This window comes from Sminthopsis crassicaudata, chromosome 2, assembly GCF_048593235.1.
Source record: "Sminthopsis crassicaudata isolate SCR6 chromosome 2, ASM4859323v1, whole genome shotgun sequence".
Classification (NCBI taxonomy): Eukaryota; Metazoa; Chordata; class Mammalia; order Dasyuromorphia; family Dasyuridae; genus Sminthopsis; species Sminthopsis crassicaudata.
The window spans coordinates 438,491,806-438,513,590 of NC_133618.1; positions in this window are offsets into that span (position 1 = coordinate 438,491,806).

Here is a 21,785-nt window from a genome sequence, read left to right on the forward strand (position 1 = left end):
TATAATAGCCACTATAAATTATGGCTGTTTACAACACCCACTTTGAAGTGCGGATTTCTAGGCTCTAAGTCTCTAATCTGCTCTTGGTGAAGATAATTTGACAGCCCACAAAACTGTGGACCAGGAGGAAATGGTGTGATTAGAACCATAAACATTTAGAGAGACTCAGCTGTCTCCAGAGTCATAGCTCATTCAGCAGCTCAGAAGGAGGAGGACAACAAATACCATTAAAGAGACAGCAAATAATGAAAATGAAAAAAAAAATTGGTTTAAAATTGAATTTTGAAGCTATTTGATGGGAATCTGAAAGCTTTAAAAAAGAGAGAGAGCACATATTTTCCAGCTGTGCTGCCTTTGAGATGTGTGTGGAAGGATAGGGTTGCTGGCCAAAGCCACAACCCCAGATGCTAGATGAAGCTTTGGGCCAGAATCTCACATTTCAGAGAGAAAAAGGACTCTAGAGACAGAATCCTGTAGTTGAAGCTACAAGGGGCCTCGGAGGGCATGTAGTCTAACTTGCTCATTTTGTTGTTGTTCTGTAATATCTGACTCTTTGTGACCATTTTAGGGGTTTTCTTGGCAGACACTAGAGTAGTTTGCCATTTCCTTCTCTAGCTTATTTTACAGGTGAGGAAACTGAATCAATTAGGGCTAAGTGACTCATCCAGGATCTTACAGCTAGTAAGTGTCTAAAACTGCATTTGAATCTTGGTGGTCTTGACTCCAAATTGGTGCTCTATCCACTTCACCATTTCATTGGACCTTCTCTCCCTCTGCCACTTTACAAAAGAAGAGAATTCCAGGCTTAGGGAGGTTAAGGGATTTACCTAAAATTGCACAGATAGTAGAAGTCAGAAGCAGAGTTTGAATGCAGCTCATCTGACTCTACCTTGACCCTATTTGTTTGGTAAATGAGGAAACTGAGGGAAAGTGATCATAAAGAGCTGGAAGAGACCACAAAGGTTGTCTAGACTAATTTCATTTTATAGTTGAGGAGACTCAGTCACAGAGAGATTATTTGCTTAAGGCAGGCTATGGGAGGTGGTGGTACCTGGGAGGCTGATGCTGGTGGATCTCTTGGGTTCTGGAAAGCTTAGATGCAAAAGGGCTAAAACTGATTAGGTGCATGCATTGTCTGATACAAATATAGTGAATTGGGGGAGCAGAGGGACACCAGTTTGCCTAAGGAAGAATGAACAGATCCAGGTCAGAAAAACAGAGCAGGTTGAAACTTCCAGGACAATCAGTATTGAGAAGGGCTTTGTGAGTGGATATTGCATTTCCAACCTGGGACAGACAGGGATATCCAGGCTCAAAAAATGAACCAAAACATGCTTAAGATCGTACAAGTTGTGAGAAGTAAAATTTGACTCCAGGTCCTCTAACTCCAGAGTCCATCCTTTCCCCATTGTACCAGTCATTGAATAAAACCCCACTCATGTGACAGAAGAGGAAACCAAGGGAAAGGCACTTGCTCAGAGTTATTTGGGAAGTCAGTGGCATGTGCAGGACCAGAACTGAGGTTTTAGGACAAACAAGCTGCCTATTTTTCTTATCTTCCATCTTTTCTTCTCACAGGAAGTTCATAATTTAATGAGAGAGGTAACTTGAAAACAATTATGTACAAACAAGATGTAGAGAGGGATAATTAGAGAGAATCTTGAAGGGAAGGTACAGAAATTAAGGAGGTCTAGCAAAGGCTTCTTACAGAAGAGGAGATTTTAGTTGGATCATGAAGGAAGGAGGCAGAGATGAGGAAGGAGAGAATTCCGGGGAGGAAGAACAGTTAGAGAAAATGCTGAGATGGAGTGTCTTTGTGCTAGAAACAGCAAACAGACCGATGTACTTTATCAGAGAAGTGGGGAAGAGAAAGGTGTAAGAAGATGAGAAAGGTGGGAAGGAGTCATAGTAGCAAACCTCTAACCAAAACACCAAAATACAAATTATTTGTCTCTTAATAGGATAGAGTAAAACACCAAAATTGTCACATATTTTAATAAAAAAAAATCAAACAAAGGAAAAACAAAGAAATAAAACACAAAAATACATTTGCTCTGGTTCTCCATCCAAATCCCAACAGCCTCACCTATTTTTGCCTTGTTTTTCTTTTATTGTTTTCTATTTTTGTAACTAATATGTGTGCTCTTCTGATTCTGCCCATTTCACTTTGCGTCATTTCATAAATACTTTTTAATATTTTCTTGTAATTTTAATAGCTAGCATTATATTGCATTTAAAGGTTTTCAAATTACTTTTATATATTGTCTCATTTGGTTCCCTTTACTATCCTGTGAAGGAGGGTACTATATTATTTCCATTTTGCAGATAAGGAAATTGAGGCTGGGTAATGTTAAGGGTAACTTGTCCGGGATCTGAGGCAGGATTTTAATTCAGGTCTGCATCACTACAAGTCTAGCATTTTATCTAGTTGATTCCAGACTTTATCTAAAGCTGAGTTTCTTTTTTTTAATTGTAAGAGTATTTTATTTTCCCATATACATGTAAAGATCGTTTTAAACATTCATCTTTGCAAAACCTTGTGCTTCAAATTTTTCTCCTTCTCCTCTCCCATCCCTCCTCCCCAAGATAGCAATCAATCTGATATAGGTGAAATGTGCAATTCTTCTAAACATATTTTCCATATTTGTTATGCTGCACACACAAAAATCAGATCAAAAGGGGAAAAAACACAAAAAAGAAAAAAACAAGTAAACAACAATAAAAGGTGAAAATACTATGCTTTGATCCATATTCAGTCTCTATAATTCTCTTTGGATGGGGATGACTTTCCATCATAAGTCTATTAGAATTACTAAAGCTGAATTTCTTTAAAAAACATTTTATAATTCCGGTTTGTCCAGTTTATGGCCTTAGTAATTTAAATGCAGGAAGACAGATTGGAATGGGCAGCAGGGTATACTGGGAAGGGAATAGTAGTCAGGAGGTCTAGGTTTGACATCCTCTCTGTGGAACTTTGAGCAAGCTCTTCTTTTAGCCTCAAGTTTCTTCTTGTTGTAAATCACCCTGTTGGACTAGTTAATCTCTAAACTTCCTCCTGGCTCTCACAGTCAAGGAGGAGTCTGGCCACAGTCCCATTTTTTCTTCTATAAAATAGGGATGAGACAACTAGTAAATCCCTTAACTGCTCAGTGCCCTCAGGCAGCTCCCTAAGACTCTAAATTACAGATGGGCTAGTGGATCTAAAATAAGAGAAGTTCCCTGTTAAGGAAATCCCAAGGCTGGAACTAGCTCCACAGATAAGCACATAAATATACATATACACACATAAGGTACTTGGATCTAAATACATGAGTAGCTAGATACATAGATGAATCATATCTGTATACACAAATATATACACAAAAATGGATGTCTGTACATTTATAGTCATCTGTGTATATGTATGTACACACATATGTATGTACACACACACACAGTAAGCTGCCACAGTACATAGAGTTCTGGACTTGGAATCAGGAAGACTCATCTTCCTGAATTAAAAATCTGGCACTATTTGTGAAACTTTGCCAGGTCACTAAATCCTGTTTGCCTCAGTTTCCCCATCTGTAAAAGTGAGCTGGAGAAGGAAATGGCAAACCACCTCCAGTAACTTTGTAAGAAAATTCCAAAGGGGATCACAAAGAGTTGGACATGACTGAAAGGACTGAATAACAACTCCACAATTTATATACACACACACTGGTAGATATATAGACAAAGATGTAGGTAGGTAGATATGTGGATAAATAGATAAATGGATGGATAGATACATACATATATACATGAATGGACAGATGCATGAGCTAGATACAATGAGATGATACAAATAAAGCACTATATAAATATATGGCATTATTATTATTGCCAAATCTAAAGTGACAATGATAATGAGTATATTAATTCCTTCATTACCAAATTCACAGTGTAGTGAGAAGTCTTAAAGTGCTTTAGAAATGAGTGGCAGTTAGGTGGTATAGTAAATAGAGCACTGACCCTGGAATCATGAGTTCAAATGCAGCTTCAGACTGTGGTCCAGTCACTTAACCCTGATTGTCTCAAAACAAAACAAAACAAAAAAACAACAACAAAAAAAGTGCTATGGTCTAATTGTAACATCAGTTCCAGCTGGGTCCTATCAAGCTCAGATACCGACAGAGTCACGGCCTCTTAGTGGATCCCTCAAACTACCTCCAACCTGCAACCAGGCACTACTTATTAATTCCCTTTATATGCTCAACGATCCAGCCAAAACAGCCTGCTTTATGTCTTCCTCCCTCCTTGCCTTTACACAGTTGGTTGATCCTTTGGCTCAAAATGCCTTCTCATCTTGGACTCTTAATTAAGACTTCTTAGCTTCTTCCAGGCTCAGCTCCTTTCACCCCACTCTTCTCTCTCTTCTCCTTGCCCACTGCTTTCTCCCTCACACCTTGATTGACTTGCATATATATATTTTTAATCTACTTATGTGTACATGTTGTTTCCTTCAGCACACAGATTCCTTTCGGGCTGGGTTTTTTGTTTCGTTTGTTTTGTTTTTAAATCCCCAGATAACAGAGGCTGTTATGCAGCAGGTGATTAAGAAATGCTCATTGTTTGCTTCATCAAAACTAGTTGCTTGGTCTAAGGTAGAGTCCTTCTCAGTTCCAAGACCTAGCTCTATTCACTGTGCCTCAATTCTCCTTCCAAATTACAAAGTAGAAATTCTCTACTTTGAACCATTGTAATTTAAACATAAAGACCTTTTATTACATTCCTACTGGCAGAAAGAAGTTTAAATATTCATCTGATCTCTTCCCAGCTTTTAGAATTTAATGGCCATTATGTTGTATTACTGAGAATTAATGGGAAATTTTACATTCTTAAAAGAGTGGAGTAAAACCAGTACGGGTGTGAGGAAGGACATGACTGTGAACCCACTGGTGTGCTTCTGATCTCAGCACCGATACTAGCTCCACATGGGTCATTTCACCCCTGCAGATAATGAACTGATTAGGTCATCAAGTGCATTCTGCCCTGCCTTCTCCCCCTTCCTCCCCCATTACTCCCCTCATTCTCTCCACTGTCTGACTATAGCAGAGCAAGGCCTAGGCTGGCCAGATTTGTGACCACCATTGCTTTCTTCCTCTTCTTGTGGAGTTACATATAATAGCTAACTTTTATATAGCATTTACTATGTATGTATATAGCTAATATTTATATAGTCCTTAATACATGCACATTGTTCCAAGCACATTCCAATTACTATCTCTTTTGATCTTCATAACAACCTTTGGAACTAGGTACTAATATTCCCATTTTACAGATGAGGAAATTAAGGTTAACTGACTTTCCCAGGATCACATAGCTTAGGTATCTTAGGTAAATTTGAATTCAGGTCTTCTTGACTTCCTCTACTATCTAACTGCCTACATATGATTTCCTCCTGTTATATAAGGGAGAGGCCTTAGAACATTTTGTTTTGGACACAAAATCAGGGGATCTGTTTTCCACTCTGGGATTCAGTAATACCTTGTGATATGAATTTGGGCAAGTAGCTTTTACTCTATATCTCAGTTTCTTCATCTATATCTTTTAAGGCTATTTTGGATAAAACACTTTTAGAAAAACCTAGCTAATTAAGCAGCTAGAGAGAGGAAGCATTTATGAAACATTTACTAGGGAGACTGGGGTTTTGGGGACGGGGATATTGGTGGGGACACAAATTCAAGCAAGCAAGACAGTTCTCAGAGATGATATTCTATTGAGAAAAGGTTGGGGAGTGAAGCAAGAACAGCAGTGTTTGAGTATATGGAGCACTGATGGCCCAGAAGTGTTTTGGAGGTCTGGACTGCTGGCCTACCAAAGCCCAAGGTGGTTTCAGGTAGAGTCCATTACTTTGATCTGGAAAGGATGTGGGCTCTCTACTCAGGTAGAAAAGAGAGGCAATTAGGGTCATTATTGCTGACCATAATCCTGGCATTTATTAGTCTAAGGCAAGGTTCTATTTCTCTTGGCTTCTCAAGATTCTACCAGCTCAAGAATCTAGTAGACTGGGCTTCTTGGGCCAGCAGCAGCATCCATGCTTAAGGGCAATGTGGCTAGGAAAGTTGAAGGGATCAGTCATTATAGGGTAAAATAGGTTCTTTGGTGAGCCTTATCCTGATGCAGTCCTACTTTCTACATGGCTCCCTAGAAATGTGAATTAAGATACCACCAAGGTTTTCCTAACTTTCTCTCTTGCACCTCCCTGCACCCCAATAGGACCTGAGTAATTTCCAGGACAAAAAGCGGTTTCATCAGTGGATTGGGTTGGAGGAACAGATTTCTAGCCTGTTTCCTCAGCCATACCTGACTTAATAAAAAGAGAAATCTTGATAATTGCATAAATATGTATACATATATTAGACTTAACATATATATTTTTTAACATGTTTAACATATTGAATGAATTGCTTGCCATCTAGGGGAGGGGTTGGGGGAAGGTGGGGAAAATTTGGAATACAAGGTTTTGTAAGGGTCAGTGTTGAAAATTTATCCATGCATATGTTTTGTAAATAAAAAGCTTTAAAAAATAAAAAAAATTTAAAAAACATATTGTTCTTATTATGCAAAGATGAAACATTGAACTATTATTAAAAAAAAGAAATCTTGATTAAGACTTTTCTGGTAAAAATCTATCTTTCTCCAAAATATAACTATATATTTGCTCAGAGGTCAGTAGTGTCAATTTCAAATAAAAACTGGAGTCACTAAACCTTACATCAGGATTTCTAAAGGTCATATATTGACTGAGAAAATCATAAATTAACATCATTTATGTTGAGGTCTATTTTTGTTTATTTTGTTAAATATCTCTTAATTATATTCTCCTCTGGCTCTGGCCATTAGTGGGATGCCTGTAGCCTAGATGACCCCTCCAGTCGTCAATCTAAATCCTTGCCTTAACACTTCTTATGCTTGTAAGTCTTAAGTAATATGTCCCCTAAACCAGAGCTTCTTAAACTTTTTCCACTTGTAATCCCACTTTGCCTAAGATATTTTTGTGACCTCCCAGGTATATAGGCATATAAAATAGGTATTCAAATGAAACATTTACTGATAAATCATAATTTCACAACCCCCACATTCAGTTACAAAACCCCATATGAGATCCACAGTTTAAGAAACTGGACCCTAAACAATCCAGTGAAGGCTGCTAGTTCGGTATTATTGTCTCTATTTTATAGAGGAAGAATCTAAGAGAGGAGAAATGATTTTCATCTATATCACACAGCCAGTAAGTGTGGCAGCCTGACTCTGAATTAAGGTCTTACAGTCCTCACAGTGTCGGGTTGCCCCTCAGAGCCAGGATGTTCCTTGCATTGTAAGGACTGTAAAGTGACAAAGGTATCAGTTTGAGGGGAGGGAGATTGCAGATGTAGAGGGAGATGGCCATGATGAAGATGGTGCGGCCAGGAGCCTTGGGAAAGGAGAAGTGTAACAGGAAGCGGAAGCTGGATCTTGGTGCTGGTCTGGGAAGGGGTTGGGAAGTAAAACAGAACCACAAGATGGGACAATCAAAGGGTAGACAAGAGGGTGGGACACACAGGGCATTTTTCAGGAGAGTGCAGGGCCTCTGTCTCCAGCCAGAGAGAAGAGACAAAGATGGCAGGGATATGACCTTTCCCTCCAAGGAGACTCAGGATCAAAGTGAGTTAGGTAGTTTAAACATCAATGAGGTTTCAATTAGAAATCCAAGAAGTAGTATCTGGGGCACAGATACGAAGGACCCCTTTCCCTGAGAGCCCCATAAGGGCAATGATATCAGCAGGAAGATAGGCAGGGTGGAGACCTTTGGCTTTCCAGGAGAGAACTGTTTTCTGCTGAGGAGGAAGGGCACTCCCCATAAATTTCAATGACATCAGTGAAAGGCAGATTTATTGCAGAAAATGCAAGCATCAACAACATACGGTTTTCATCAAAAGTCAGAGGAGAGCTGGCCCCTTGGTACTCAGAGGACAGAGAATGATACATCTGAAGAACTAGCAGGAATCTTAGAGACTATTCAGCCCATTCCCCTCCTCTCCTATTTTACAGATGAGAGGCTAATTAACTTACCCAAGATCACAGTCATATCACAGATGTTGAGCTGGGCAGGACCTTGGTGTTCCAGCCCAAACTTCTCATCTGTAAGATAAGGAAACTGAGGTCCATTCAGGGTTAATCAACTGGTCCAAGTCACACAAGGAGAATAATAAGATCACAGATTTAGAGTTATTTCATTGAAGTCCAACCCACTCATTTTATAGATAAAAAAACTGAGGCCCAGATAGATTAAGGGATTTACCCAGGCTCACATAACTAATAAGTATATGGGCAAGATTTGAATTCAAGACTTTCAGACTCCAAGTACAATATATTTAGAATCCATGGGACTCTTCCCACTCTACAAAGCTTCTCTGAATTATTGGCATAGTGATAAGAATCTCTGGGCCTTCCCAACTAGCCACCCAAGAAGACAGCCCTTTCTGTGGGTCATTAGGCAGGAGAACAGACTGGGAGACCTAAAGAACGTAGATACCTAAACTTGGATTCAATTCTCTGAGTCATGCACTTTCTTCTCTTAAAACACAAGCAGGAACTTTACCAAATGGTTCCTCCAGGCCTGCTCTTTCTGGTTCCTGGCACAGTGGCTTAGATGGGAAGCATCCTTCTCCAAAGGCCCTGGCTGCTCATTAGGATTTACAGAATCCACAATCCCAGTGCAGGCAGGACCTTGGAGAGGGTTTAACTTAGTCCTTATTTGAGCAGGAATCTCTACAGCATCCTCCACAAAGTCATCTAATCTGTACTTAAAGTCCACTGTTCATCCCACTTTGGTACAGCTCAGTGTTTTAGGAAGTTTTTCCCAACACTGAACCCAAATATGTCTCTGCAATCACAACCTATGGCTGCCTGTTCTGCCCTTTAAGGTCAAGTAGAACAGAGCTAATTCTTCTTTTACATGACAGCCCTTCCTCAGAGAGCCCAGAAAACCAAGTTTACTGTCAGTCTGCCGCCCCTGGAGTTTCTTCTGCATGTCCCCAGTGCCCACATCTCTCACTACCCAGCGCAGCCATCCTAACCGGAATAGGCCAGGCTGAGCCTCCAGGGTTGCCCAGATTAGGGCCAGATTATGGGCAGCTACAAAAAAGGCAAAGGTGGTGAGACGTGCAGTCCAGCAGATCCAAGGTAACTTACAGGCTAAGGGTAACGTTCAGAAGGCCAGTCATAAAGTGTCTTAGGGCCAAGTAGCCAGGAGGGACCAGGCAGAGCTCTGATAAAAAGGCCAGGACTCATAGATCAGCTTTAACATATGTATCTGGAGGGAATGACCAGGGGCCTGATTTAGTGTCAGGGAGAAGGGGGATGGAACCATTCTGGGATCTGCAGAGTGGAGTGAAATGAGTGGACCTGTGCTCACATTCCTTGAGGGCTTACACCAAGGGAGTAGGAGTGCTTTAATCGAAAAAGACCTGGATTCAGATTCCATCTTCATTCTGACTTCATGATCTTGTGGACTCTAGCATGCCAATAATAGCCATGGCATTTTCTTTCTTTTTTCCTTTTTTCTAATAATAGCTTTTTTGTCAGAATATATGCAAAGATGGTTTTCAATTTTACCCTTGCAAAACTTTGTGTTTCAGATTCTTCTCTCTCCCTTCTTTCCCTTTCCCCTCCCCTAGACAGCAAGTAATCCAATATATGTTAAATATGCAGTTCTTCTATATATATTTCCACATTTGTCATGCTGCACAAGAAAAATCAGATTAAAAAGGAAAAAAATGAGAAAGGAAAAAAAGCAAACAAATAACAACAAAAAAGTGAAAATACTATGTTGTGATCTACACTCAGTCCCCACAGTCCTCTCTCTGGGTGAAGATGGCTCTCTCCATCACAAGTCCACAGGAATTGGCCTGAATCACTCGTTGTTGAAAAGAGCCAAGTCCATCAAAAATAATCATCGTATAGTCTTGTTATTGCTGTGCAGAATGTTCTTCTGGTTCTCCTTCCTTCATTTAGCATCAGCTCATATCCATGGGATTTTCTTGACAAAGACACAGGAGTGGTTTGCCATTTCTTTCTCCAGTGGATTAAGGCAAACAGGGGTAAGTGACAGGCCCTGGGTGACACAGCTAATAATTGTGTGCTTGAATTGGAATTAAGAGGGATCTGGGTTCAAATTATGCTTCTGGAACTTAATGACTTGGTAAGCCTGCCCAGCTTTGACCCTCCATCTAGTCCATCCTTCCCTCAGTTGTCAAAGGGATTTTCCTAAAGCTCAGCTCTAACCATGTCCCTTCCCTATTCAACAAAGTCCACTGGCTCCCTATCACCTTCAGGATCAAAAATAAAATCTTATTTTGTGTTCCAAGTCCCTCATAAATTGGCCTTCTCCTACCTTTTCAGTCCTCATATCTTACACCTCACTATGGATTCTTCCATACAGTGATACTAACTTCCAGCTAGTTCTTCAAGCAAGAAGCTCCATCTCTTGTCTATAGTCATTTACTCTGGCTGTCCCCATTTCTGGAATGCTCTCTCTCTCTGTGTCTCTCTCTGTCTCTGTCTCTGTCTCTCTCTCTCTCTGTCTCTCTCCCTGTCTCTCTCTCTGTCTCTCTCTGTGTCTCTCTGTCTCTCTGTCTCTGTCTCTGTCTCTCTCTCTCTCTGTCTCTGTCTCTCTGTCTCTGTCTCTCTCTCTCTGTCTCTCTCTCTCTGTCTCTGTCTCTCTCGCTCTTTCTCTGTGTTTCTGTGTCTGTGTCTGTCTCTCTGTCTCTGTCTGCCTGTCTGTCTTTCTCTGTCTCGTCTGTCTCGTCTGTTTCTCTCTCTCTCTCTCTCTCTTTCTCTCTCTCTCTCTCTCTCTCTCTCTCTCTCTCTCTCTCTCTCTCTCTCTCTCTCTCTCTCTCTCTCTCTCTCTCTCTCTCTCTCTGCCTCCTGATTTCCTTTAAGTCCTGGATAAAACCCTAGTATCTACAGGAAGTCTTTACTAATACCCCTTAATTCTTTCTTGGAATATTTGTAATTTATTCTGTATAAATCTTGTCTGTATATAGTTTCTTGAATGTTGTTCCCTCCTTCATATCTTTTTGGGAGCAGAGACTAATTTTTTGGCTTTTTTTATATCCCAATCCCTGGCATAAAATAGGTGCTTAATAAGTGCTTATTGACTGACTATAAAATGGAGATAATAATACTTACAGTACTTACCTAGGAGGGTTGCTGTGAGACTCAAATGAGATATCTACTATAAAAAGCTGACTCTAATTTTTTTTCATCCTGCTGTGTCAGGATAGGGGATATGGTCTAGGGAGACAGACAAGTCCAGCTTTTGGTGCCAGAATGTTCAGCCAAGCAGGGAGAATTGCATAGTAAAGCAGCAGTCTCCACATTCATACCTAATTAATACAAGCTTGGGAAGAGGCTCTTTGCAAATTTCAGAATTTTAATCCCCATTAGAATAGTTTAGAGGATGTCCCTGGACCTGTCACCTCCCTCAGAAACAACTAAGGGGTATATTGATACAGAGCTGGGCCTGGAGTCGGAAAGACCTGAGTACAAATCTAGCTTAAGACACCTACCATCTATGTGACCTTGGGCAAGTCCCTTAACCCCTGTCTGCTTCAATTTACTTGATTATAAAATATGGATAATAATATCACTTTCCTGCTGGAACTATTGTTTCAAAAGATATATTTGTAGTGCAATTATTACAGTGCCTGATATAGTCTACACTTAATACATGTTTCCTTCCTTCCTTCCTTCCTTCCTTCCTTCCTTCCTTCCTTCCTTCCTTCCTTCCTTCCTTCTTTCCTTCCTTCCTTCCTTCCTTCCTTCTTTCCTTCCTTCTTTCCTTCCTTCCTTCCTTCCTTCCTTCCTTCCTTCCTTCTTTCCTTCCTTCCTTCCTTCCTTCCTTCCTTCCTTCCTTCCTTCCTTCCTTCCTTCCTTCCTTCCTTCCTTCCTTCCTTCCTTCCTTCCTTCCTTCCTTCCTTCCTTCCTTCCTTCCTTCCTTCCTTCCTTCCTCTCTCCCTCCCTTTTTTTTCCCTCCACTATTACTGCTTATATTATCTGGGTCACAGGCCTCTTAAAAGACCTTAGGTTTCCTCCAATCCTGCAGATTTTTGCTCAGGTAAAGGAAGACACCACAATTACTGGAACATTTGGTCCCTGGAGCCACTTTGTTGAAGAAAGTTGTTCCGGCAGAATGACAGAAGTTGTTGTCAGTAGCCCTGATGAAAGTGAATGAATAGGGCAGGTATGGTGGATAGAGCACCAGCCCCGAAGTCAGGAGGACCTAAGTTCAGATTAGGCTTCTGACTCTTATTCGCTGGGTGACCCTGGGCAAATAATCTAACCCCAATTGCCTGCAAAAAGAAAATGAATAAATAACCCCAATATACTCAATTATCTTAAAGAAGAGGATGCTGAGGTTCTGGGAGGAGGAGGGATTTGTGGGAGGCCTGGTGGGATCTCCTTCAGAGAAGTTTTTGCATTTTTTCTTTTGCAGTTTAGTCCTTTCCAGAAGCCTGTGAGTGTTCTCCCCATGGGAACCAACCATCTGGCTTTCTATCCACGAGAACACAATGGCCAGGGTTTACATACTGCTCTGTGTGCCCTGGCAATGGTGAGTAAGTTTCAGGCAGTTAAGTTCCCCAGAGAAATAATCTTCTACTTTTCTGCCTATGAGCCCTGATAACTTTCCCCAGACTCTGGTACGGATTGCCTGGGCTCCGTCAGGGGACCCACCATGAGACCCACTGGCCCAATGGAAGGCAGACAGCTGTCAGAGAAAGGGAAATGCCAGACTATGAATAAGCATTCTCTGAATCAACCAGTTCAGAGGAGTCCCATGAGGGATAAGCACAGAGGTCTCCCTTTTATTCTCAGGAATAGTCAGCTGGCAAACCCCTTGATTCCTAAGAGTAGGAGCCTGGAGTTTGTTAACACCATAACCATCATGCAGTAGATGGAGTTCTCAGCTGGGAATGGGCCTAGGGTCCTGGGTTCTAGTTATATTTCTCATAACTTACACAGAGGAAGCAGAGTTAGAAAGTGGGCCAGGGGATGGGGATTGGGGGGGTGGGTGTGAGGGGTTTGGTGGTGTGGGTGGTGATGCAGTTTGGAAACAGCCACAAGTGACATGGAGGCCTGGGACAGATAAGACTAAAAAAGGTCACTTCTCTGAGTCCAGGCTCCCAGATCAGAGTGTTGGTTCTAATGGGAGAGGAGAGTCTGGCCAGATTGACGATGGCTTGCTTGTTTAGGGAAAAGGGAGGAAGGAGGGAACCTGGTTTTTGGCAAGATGAAAGCTTATCTTTTGAAAGAAAGCTTTTAAAACTTCAACAAATATTAAGCACCCACTGCGTTCAAAATAAACTGTTATAAGAAAGAGTTAGGGGAAAGCTGGAGAAAGAGGAATGAAGTGGTCTGAGTCTTGGAAGCAGGAAAGGGCTCCTGTTCATGTGGTAAGTGACTAATTAATGCTTGCTAATTGAACCTGGTCTTCTTAATTGCTAATCATGAAGTGTACAGTGATGTCCAGGGCCCTAATACTTTGAAAGTTCCTTCTGCTCTCACTGGTTCATCTACTCCCAAGATCAAAAAGAGATTTGGGGGAGTGGCAGCAAGGAGACTTCATTTAGACCTTCTTGGCTCTCATCCTTGACTTGGAGCCTGTTCTTTACATGCTTTCCCTCTCTTCTCCTACCTCCACTCCATGTCTGAATGTCATCTGTGAAAATAGTAACAACAATAACAGTCGTGGTTTTCTTTGTGTTTCTTTGTTCACAACAGCCCTGTGAGGTAGATAGTGAGAATTTTCTTTCTCCATTTTACAGATGAAAAAAAAAAACTGAACCTGAGAAATGAAGTGATGTACTACTGTTCATAGGCATCAGACCCAGAGCTCAAACCTATATTTTCTGGCTTGAAATCGAAAACAAAAACCTCAGCTCAACCACCATCCTGAGAGAGAAACACTCAAAGTGAGAAGCTCATTTTCTGAGGATCAGGTACTTGCCCTCATGAAAGAGAAAGAACAACAATTGCTCATGTAGCACTTTGCAAAGTACTTTTTTTAGTGCCTGTCTTTCTTACACCTCAGAGCCCACTTACCACACCAAACATCTCCCCTCAATAGGAGAATGAGATTGGACTGGAGGGTCTCTAAAGGATCTTTAGTTGGCGGTGGAGTTTCCTGGGAGGAGCAGACAGGTAGGCACAGAAGAAGGGCTTTGGGGATGGGATGTGAATAGGGGATCCTCCCCCAGATCCCTTCTGATTGTGTGAATGCTGCCTCATTAAACCCCATTGACATTCCTAACCTGTTCTATAACTTTGTCTAAAGCAAACTGGAAGCTTTATTCTCTTCATTTCCCCCCAAACTTTCCCTGAACCACAGGACAGAAACTCTTATTTCCAGTGCAGTATTTAGTGACTGGGGATGGGGGGAGGAGGCAGATCCAGAGATTGTGTGAGAGAGCAGAGAACAATACTTATGATATGTGAGAATTGTCAGCTGTGCAGGGATAAATAAGGATCTTTTCTGGATCTTCCCTGGGCCTGCCTCAAGACTTCTCTGGGGTTTCTCTTTGGGTCTCTCTATCATGGCCTCCCTAGGATATCCTCAAACCCACCCATGCCCTTCATGGGGTCTCTCTATTGTCCTCAGGTTTACCTCTTGGCCTTCAGAGGTAGGAACCAGACGCCTCAAGAGTTAGGATCCAAGGGGCTTGTGTTTATGTGGATGGTGGCTTGACTGTGAGGGTGGGGAATGTATTATTGTGGTTTTTATTCTTTGATGGGCAGTAAGGAATCCCCAGGTAGTGCTGGTAGTCCCCTCTTCTGCTAGCCTGGGGCCTGGCTTGCTCCTTCCTTTTCGGTGTTTCGGTTTCTCAGATGTTCCAGCAAAAGTCATTTTGCTTCTCCCTTAGCTTCATAAGAAGTCCTGCTCACAGGCACTTCCAACACGGGGCTTCATTTGGGCCACAACAACCTGGAGGCTTGTCCTTTCCCTGCCTCCTTTTTTCATACTTTTCTGATTCCTCCTAGGCAGTTATTGCTCTATTATTTCCTGCTATTCAGGATCTAAACAGTTACCTCAAGGTCTCCATTAACTGGCATCTTCTATCAGAAAAACGGAAGGTCAGGGAACTGGTGGGCCAAGTTAAAGGAAGAAATATCCAGAAGAATGGAATCCTTGGGCTCATTCTTCCTTTCTCCCTACCTCTTTCTCTGAATAATCTCTCCTTTCCTTCCTTTCCTTCCCCCTTCCTCTCTCTCTTTTTCTTCTCCCCATCTCTGTTTCTCTCTTTCTCCTTACCTTCTCCTTTTAAAATAAAAACAAACAAAAAAACCTTGTCCACAGAGCTCAGAGAACCATAGGATCTGGAGGAATCATAAACATCACAAAGATGAAACTTTTTTTTTTTTTTTTTTTTTAAATAATCGTGGAAACTTCCAGAGAAGGAAAGGGGTTTGTCCAAGATCCATTAACACAGTAAGTTAATAGCTGAACTGGGACAGGAGTCTAGAGTCTTATTTCCTGTCATTATTTGCACTGATATTTATGACCTCTGACCTCATGGAAAACCATCTCTTCTTTCCTTGCTTCTTGACAGGGATCTCAGTTCTGCTTTGACCTGATCCCAACCCCCAAGCATCTCCCCTTCCTCTTCTGACTCCCTGAGCTGATAGTTTTCTCTTATTAAATCACACAAGCCCCATGTGATAAATGACTGGGCAGCCTCATTAACTGCAAAGCTTTGTCAGTTTTCCCAAAGCAATCAGAGTGTTCGCTGGCCCTGAGGAGCTAGGGGAGCCAAGAGGGAAGCCATGCGCAGCCCGATTAATCCTGGGCTATGGATCGGCATTTGTCAGCCACATTGAAGTTGGTGGGACTGAATCGAGCCCCAGAGACCACTCAATTACTTTATTTCTTAGCAATTAGGAGCATGAACCTTTAGACCTATCTGTTAGCAAATGGAAAGAAAAAACTCTGGAAGATAAGCTGTAAGATTCGATAGTGCTCTGTGGCCCCAAACAAGCAGCCATTTTTATTTAGATCATAGAACATAGCATATCAGATCTGGGAGTAATCTTAAGTCATAAAATATAGATTATAAGAGTCGTAAAGGACCTGAACACATAGAACACAAAATATCCCTCCCACTCTGTGGACTTTATAATACAGAAAGTCAGAATTGAAAAGGAATTTGGAACAAAAAATGCACAGTCAGGAGTCTCAGTTCATAGAACAGAGATTGTCAGAATGAGAAGGCACTTTAGAACATACATCAGAGCTGGGGCCTCTATATCATAGAAATATGGGATGTTGTAATGAGAGGGGACCTTTAAATAAAATATGGGTAATGCAGAAGGAATTAGAGCTAGAAACCACCTGAGAATGTAGAATGTTAGAGCAGATAGGAACCTTAAAACTGAGGACATAAAGTACTAGAGCAAGAAGGTACCTTAGAACATAGAATATCAGAGTGGAGAGGGACATTAGGGATCATATTTAAAAACACTTTATTTGAGTAGTATTTAGAAGTACAGATGGAAATTAAAGCCCTGATTTACATACACGAGGATTCTAGAGCAGAAGCCATTTCTGGACTGCTGTGAATAGTCAAATGGAGGAATTAGTCCGCTGGCCATGGTGCTGACAGGGCAAGCAAGGACCTGGAAAAAGATACTCCCCATAAGCAAAGGCGGTGCTCATACTCAGGCATCAGGGTAAATTTTGGTGGTACCCAGCTATTGTCAATTCTGACTTGACTCCCACTCCTTATGTGATCAGATTCCCTTAGTCCCCTTGGAATTAATAATAAAAATTCCTGTTGTGATTACACATTTGTGGTCTCAAGGTTTGGGGTAAGTAAGCCCTATAGGACCAGGTTCTAACAGCTGTTGTTGCTCAATGCTTCAGTGTTCAGGCAGCTTCTTTTCCATAGGCAAGAAGGAGAGGGCTATAAGAACTCTTATAGAGTGTTCTGAAGGACTCAGTTCTCCCCCAAGCTGGATTGGCTAGCAGTCAATCCTTCCTATTGAGGCTATCTATAACTTGGATTAAGGCATAGTTTTGAGTTCATTTGGAAGTACTTTACCTAGCCTGAGAAGGCAGAATGAGGATCAAGGAGTGGAAAATTAGAGGGAGGCAGATTTTGACTGAAAATAAGGAACATTTCTAATGATCAGGGCTATCCAAAAGTATAAAAAGCCTTTGGAAGTAGTGAGCTCTCTATCAGTGGAGGTATTCAAATAGATACCGAATGACCATTTCTCAGAAAGCAGAGGAGGGGATTACTAATTCAAGTAAAGTTTGCATTAAGTGACCTATAGTATCCTTTCCAGCTCTTGCATTCTGTATTTCTACTTCCAGCTCCAAATACAAAGAAGGTCTATGATTTCACCAGGAGGGGGAAATTCTGATGTGGGATCTCTCTCCACTAAAGTACTTAGAGGTTAAGTGACTTGTCTGGGATCACATCAACATCAGAGATGAGATTTGAACTTGAGCCTTCCTCACTCTAACTCCTGTACGCTATACTGCCTCTATGGTTATGAATGTGAAATTTCTATATCTAGATCTAGATTTGGCTCAGGGGCTGCGGTTGTGAAGAATACTCCGATCCTACAGGGCTCCCAGTGTTAGAATAGCCCTTAAAGGGAAGGCTCCTCCTCTTTCCACACATCAGTCCAACACTAATTAGGCGACCAAGCTTGTTGTGTATATTGTTGTTCCTGATTATATTGATTCCATCGCAGTGATAACAAAAAAATAAATTCCCCATACTCTGCAAGGACAGCTTTACTGTCTTATTGTACTGATCATTAGAGAATATATAAATTGGATTGTAATTCTGAAGTGTCATCAGGAATCCACCCACAACTCAAAGTTATCTCTTTGATATAGTTTCTGAGACCTTATGGGATGAGTGATGTGTCTGAGAGGTGTTTTGCTTTGGAGGAGGGAATATTGTTTGCCATTTTGCCCACTTTGCCTCCTTTTCCGTTCTCTACCTCTACTTACACTTGTTTTACCGGAACTCCAACAAGCAGCTAACATCTACTTGAGCACCTTTGTTGATGGAGAATTCACTACAAAAAAAGGTAGTAAATTTTAGTTTGGGATAGCTCTGATTATTAGAAAGCTTTTTCCCCTTATCCTGAATCTCAATGTGGGCGGGGAAGAAAGTCCAATTTGCAAATAGAAGTAATTTCCTATTCAAGTTTCTGTATTCAAAACATATGCATAGATGATTTTCAAAATTCACCCTTGCAAAAGTTTGGGTTCTAAATTTTTTTCCCTTCCTTCCCTCCACTGCGCCCCCAGATGACAAGCAATCCAATATATGTGAAACATGTGCAATTCTTCTTTACATATTTCCACACTTATCATGCTGCAAAAGAAAAAAATCAGATCAAAAAGGAAAAAAAAACATTTTTTGCAGTACACAGCCATAAATGCACAAACTTACACGATAACTTTGTGTCATATTCCCTTTCTAGGCATCTGGGTGACACAGTGGGTAAAACATTAGGCCAAGAGACAGGTTAGAGCCTATTTCAAATTCTGCCTTAGCCACTTACTAGCTATCTAAGCAAATCACTTAACTTCTGTCTATCTCAGTTTTCTCATCTGCAAAATGGAGATAATAATAGCAGCATCTGCCTCCCAGGGATGTTGTGAAGATAAAATGATATTTGTAAAGTGCTTCACAAACCTAAAAATACCATGTAAATGCTAGCAATTGCTATTTGCTATTATTTCTAAACTATAAGCTCCATGAAGTCATGGACTGTGTTATAATGGAAAAAGCACGAGGTTCTTTCCAAAGTCCTAGAGGCTGGGTTTATATCCTTGCTCCAACACATACTCACTGGGTGACCTCAGGAAAGTCACTGAATGTTTTAGAATTTCCATTTCTTCATTTGCAAAACAGGCATGATGACATTTTTATAGGACTGTTATTGGGCTAGAGAAATATGAGTAGCTATAGTCTAAATTTTATATCTTGCTTATCGCTGCATAGGACTTTGCACAACAGAACACTTTTAAATGAATGGTATAGAGAGAACATTTGGGATCAGATGGATGACCTTAAGCACAGTTGTGACTTCAGGCAAGTGCCTTAATCTCTCTGGGTTCATCTATAAAATGATAGGATTATATATAGTATAATCCTATATGACTTCTAGAGTCCATTCCATCTCTAAATCTATGATACTCTGACACCGTCCCAGGAGAGGAATTGACTTGCTTGCAGTCACATGGCTACTAAAGGTTTCATTCCTCATCGGTATTTTCTTTCTGACCACCATTAATCCCAATCTATCTCCCCTCTGTCAGTTTTCCTCCCTTGTCTTTTTTCATATCATTTATTTAATTTGTAAATTCATGAGCTATGTGTAGAGAATGACAGAAAAATTGCACTCACCATTAGTATTTTGCTTTTGGTCTATTTTTGTTGTGTTACAAATGAACTTAGTGCCTCCTTCTCTTCTTCAACTTGTGTGGTAGTCAAACAGGCTTTAGTAGCCAGAGCTTAAATCCAGTTTTTCTCCCTTTCCTTAATCCTTTCCCCTCCTACTTCTCTATGGGATAAGAAAGCTAGAATGAAGCAAACAAACAGGACAAGTTTGAAAGCTACAGGTTAACTTAATATTACAGCAAGATGTAAATAATAAAAATTTGTATTTTTATGGGAAATCCTCTTTTTTAGTTCTAATATGTATTATGGAAATGCCCATTTCTGATAGAATCAATATCCACCAACCCTCTTCTTTCATCCCCAGTTTGGCATCAAGGATTAGGCAGGATTTTCCCAGAAGGCTACAAAGCCAGGATTTGATTGTGTTTCTCATAGCTCCCTAGTGGACATAAAAGACCCATCTACATGGAGTTATTGCCCTTCAGACTTGTTGGCTGTTCCAAGACCACTCACGTGAAGGGGTTTCTGTTTAGATCCCAAGTAGGAAGTTGTGGATGATGGGGTTGGGAATGAAGAAAGGATTGTGTTCAAAGACTATATTGAGGTTGAGACAACAATGGAATCAGAAGCAGGACTTCAAGACTCTTGGTTTAACTGGATATTTGGCTTTGGGCAAGCCATTTAAAACCTCTTTAATTCAGTTTCCTTATTTGGTCAATGGCAACAATTATCTCTGACTTGCTTCTTTTGTGAGTCTGTACGAGGGTCACATAAAATAACATTTAGGAAAGTGCTTTGAAAACTTTACAAATGCAAGGGGTTATGGTCCTGATCCCACTGGAACAAAACCTGGCCATCCTTTGAAGCTCCTGCTTCCAGCTTCAGCTGCCTCGGAACCGCACCATTGTCAAGTGCCCCAGGAATGTCTTTGATGTCTTAATGCAGGTACCGGCCCCTGCAGGGCTACGGAATGGGATTATAGCGTCTATGCGTCAAGTCTCTGCTCTCCCTTCACCAGAGTTGGATGTGTCCAGGTGCCACCATGGAGTTCCACTCCAGGCTGAATGAAAGGGTCTTTTCAACTGTCTTTCATCTCCCCCAGTGAAATAATTTTTAAAAAAAGGAACTTTAATTGGGATTAAGGGGATTTAGGAACAAACAAGGAAAATGGATTTGGAAGTTAATGTTCTCCTCTTGGTCGCTCTTTCTGTTAATCTCCAAAACCCCAGCGTGAGGATTAATTGCTTGGATGAGTGCAGCCAGAGCCCGGAGGGCTTTTGTGAGAACAAAGTGGTTCTCTGGCTAACTACAAAAATCAAGCTGCTGGGGAGGGCAGGCAAGAGGCCAGGTTAGAGGGCAGCTTTCACACTTAGGGACACCTGGTTTCAAGATCTACCTCTCTCCTCTTTGGGTTGTGTGGCCCTTCTTTTGCCCTCCTTACCCCTAGGAATAATACATTTAGGAATAGGTTCTGATCTGAATTGTAGAGGGAATTTCTTCAATGGGAATCTCCCAAACCAGAAAAAATCATAAGTCTGATAAGAATAAGAATAAGCTTCCCAGATTTGAGTTTAGCTTCCAGAAAGCAGGGAGTTTGACCCAGGTCATGTTGACTTAACGTGGGACCAGCAGCTGTAAAAAATTAAAATTAAAAAGAAAATGAAAGACTCCAAAGCAGGGGAGAGGTGGTTCATAGAATCTCACATTTCAAAGGGACCTTGGAGGTTAGTCATCTAGTCTGATCTTAACGAGAGGTGAGAAACTTATCTAACGTATCCATGGCATGTGGTCACTCAGTCCATAAAATGGGCCCATCTAGTCCTAACTCCTCATTTTACACATGAGGAAACTGAGGTTCAATAAAATCTAGTGATTTATCCAAAATCACTTATAGCCAGTAAGTGTCAGAGACAAGATTTTGAACTCAGGTCTTCAAAAACAATGAATCTGGAGGTAGAACCTGGGTTCCAAATTCTATGCATCTGTATGACTTTGGGCAATGAGCTCAATTCTGAACTTTTAAGTTGCTTGTGTTTAAAATAAATCTAGGGGAAGGACTGGGTGATTCCTAAAGACTTTTGCAGCTCTCAATCTATGAGCCCATGACTCTTTCTATGATCCCATGACTCTCAGCAAAAGAGAACTAACTCTTTGCCTCCTAAGGCCGTGGGCTTTCTTACATTGAAATAATAGCCAATGAAAGTTCTACCCATTTCTCCTAATCCTCCCCTCTAGGGTGAAGACTGATTGGCCCTTGGTGCGGTGTCCCAGCTCTTCCTCAAAGCCTTGTTCTTTCTCTTAGTCTCTGCTGGTTGCAGCCCCAGTGCTCTCCCATCCACCCCACTCCCCCCTGTC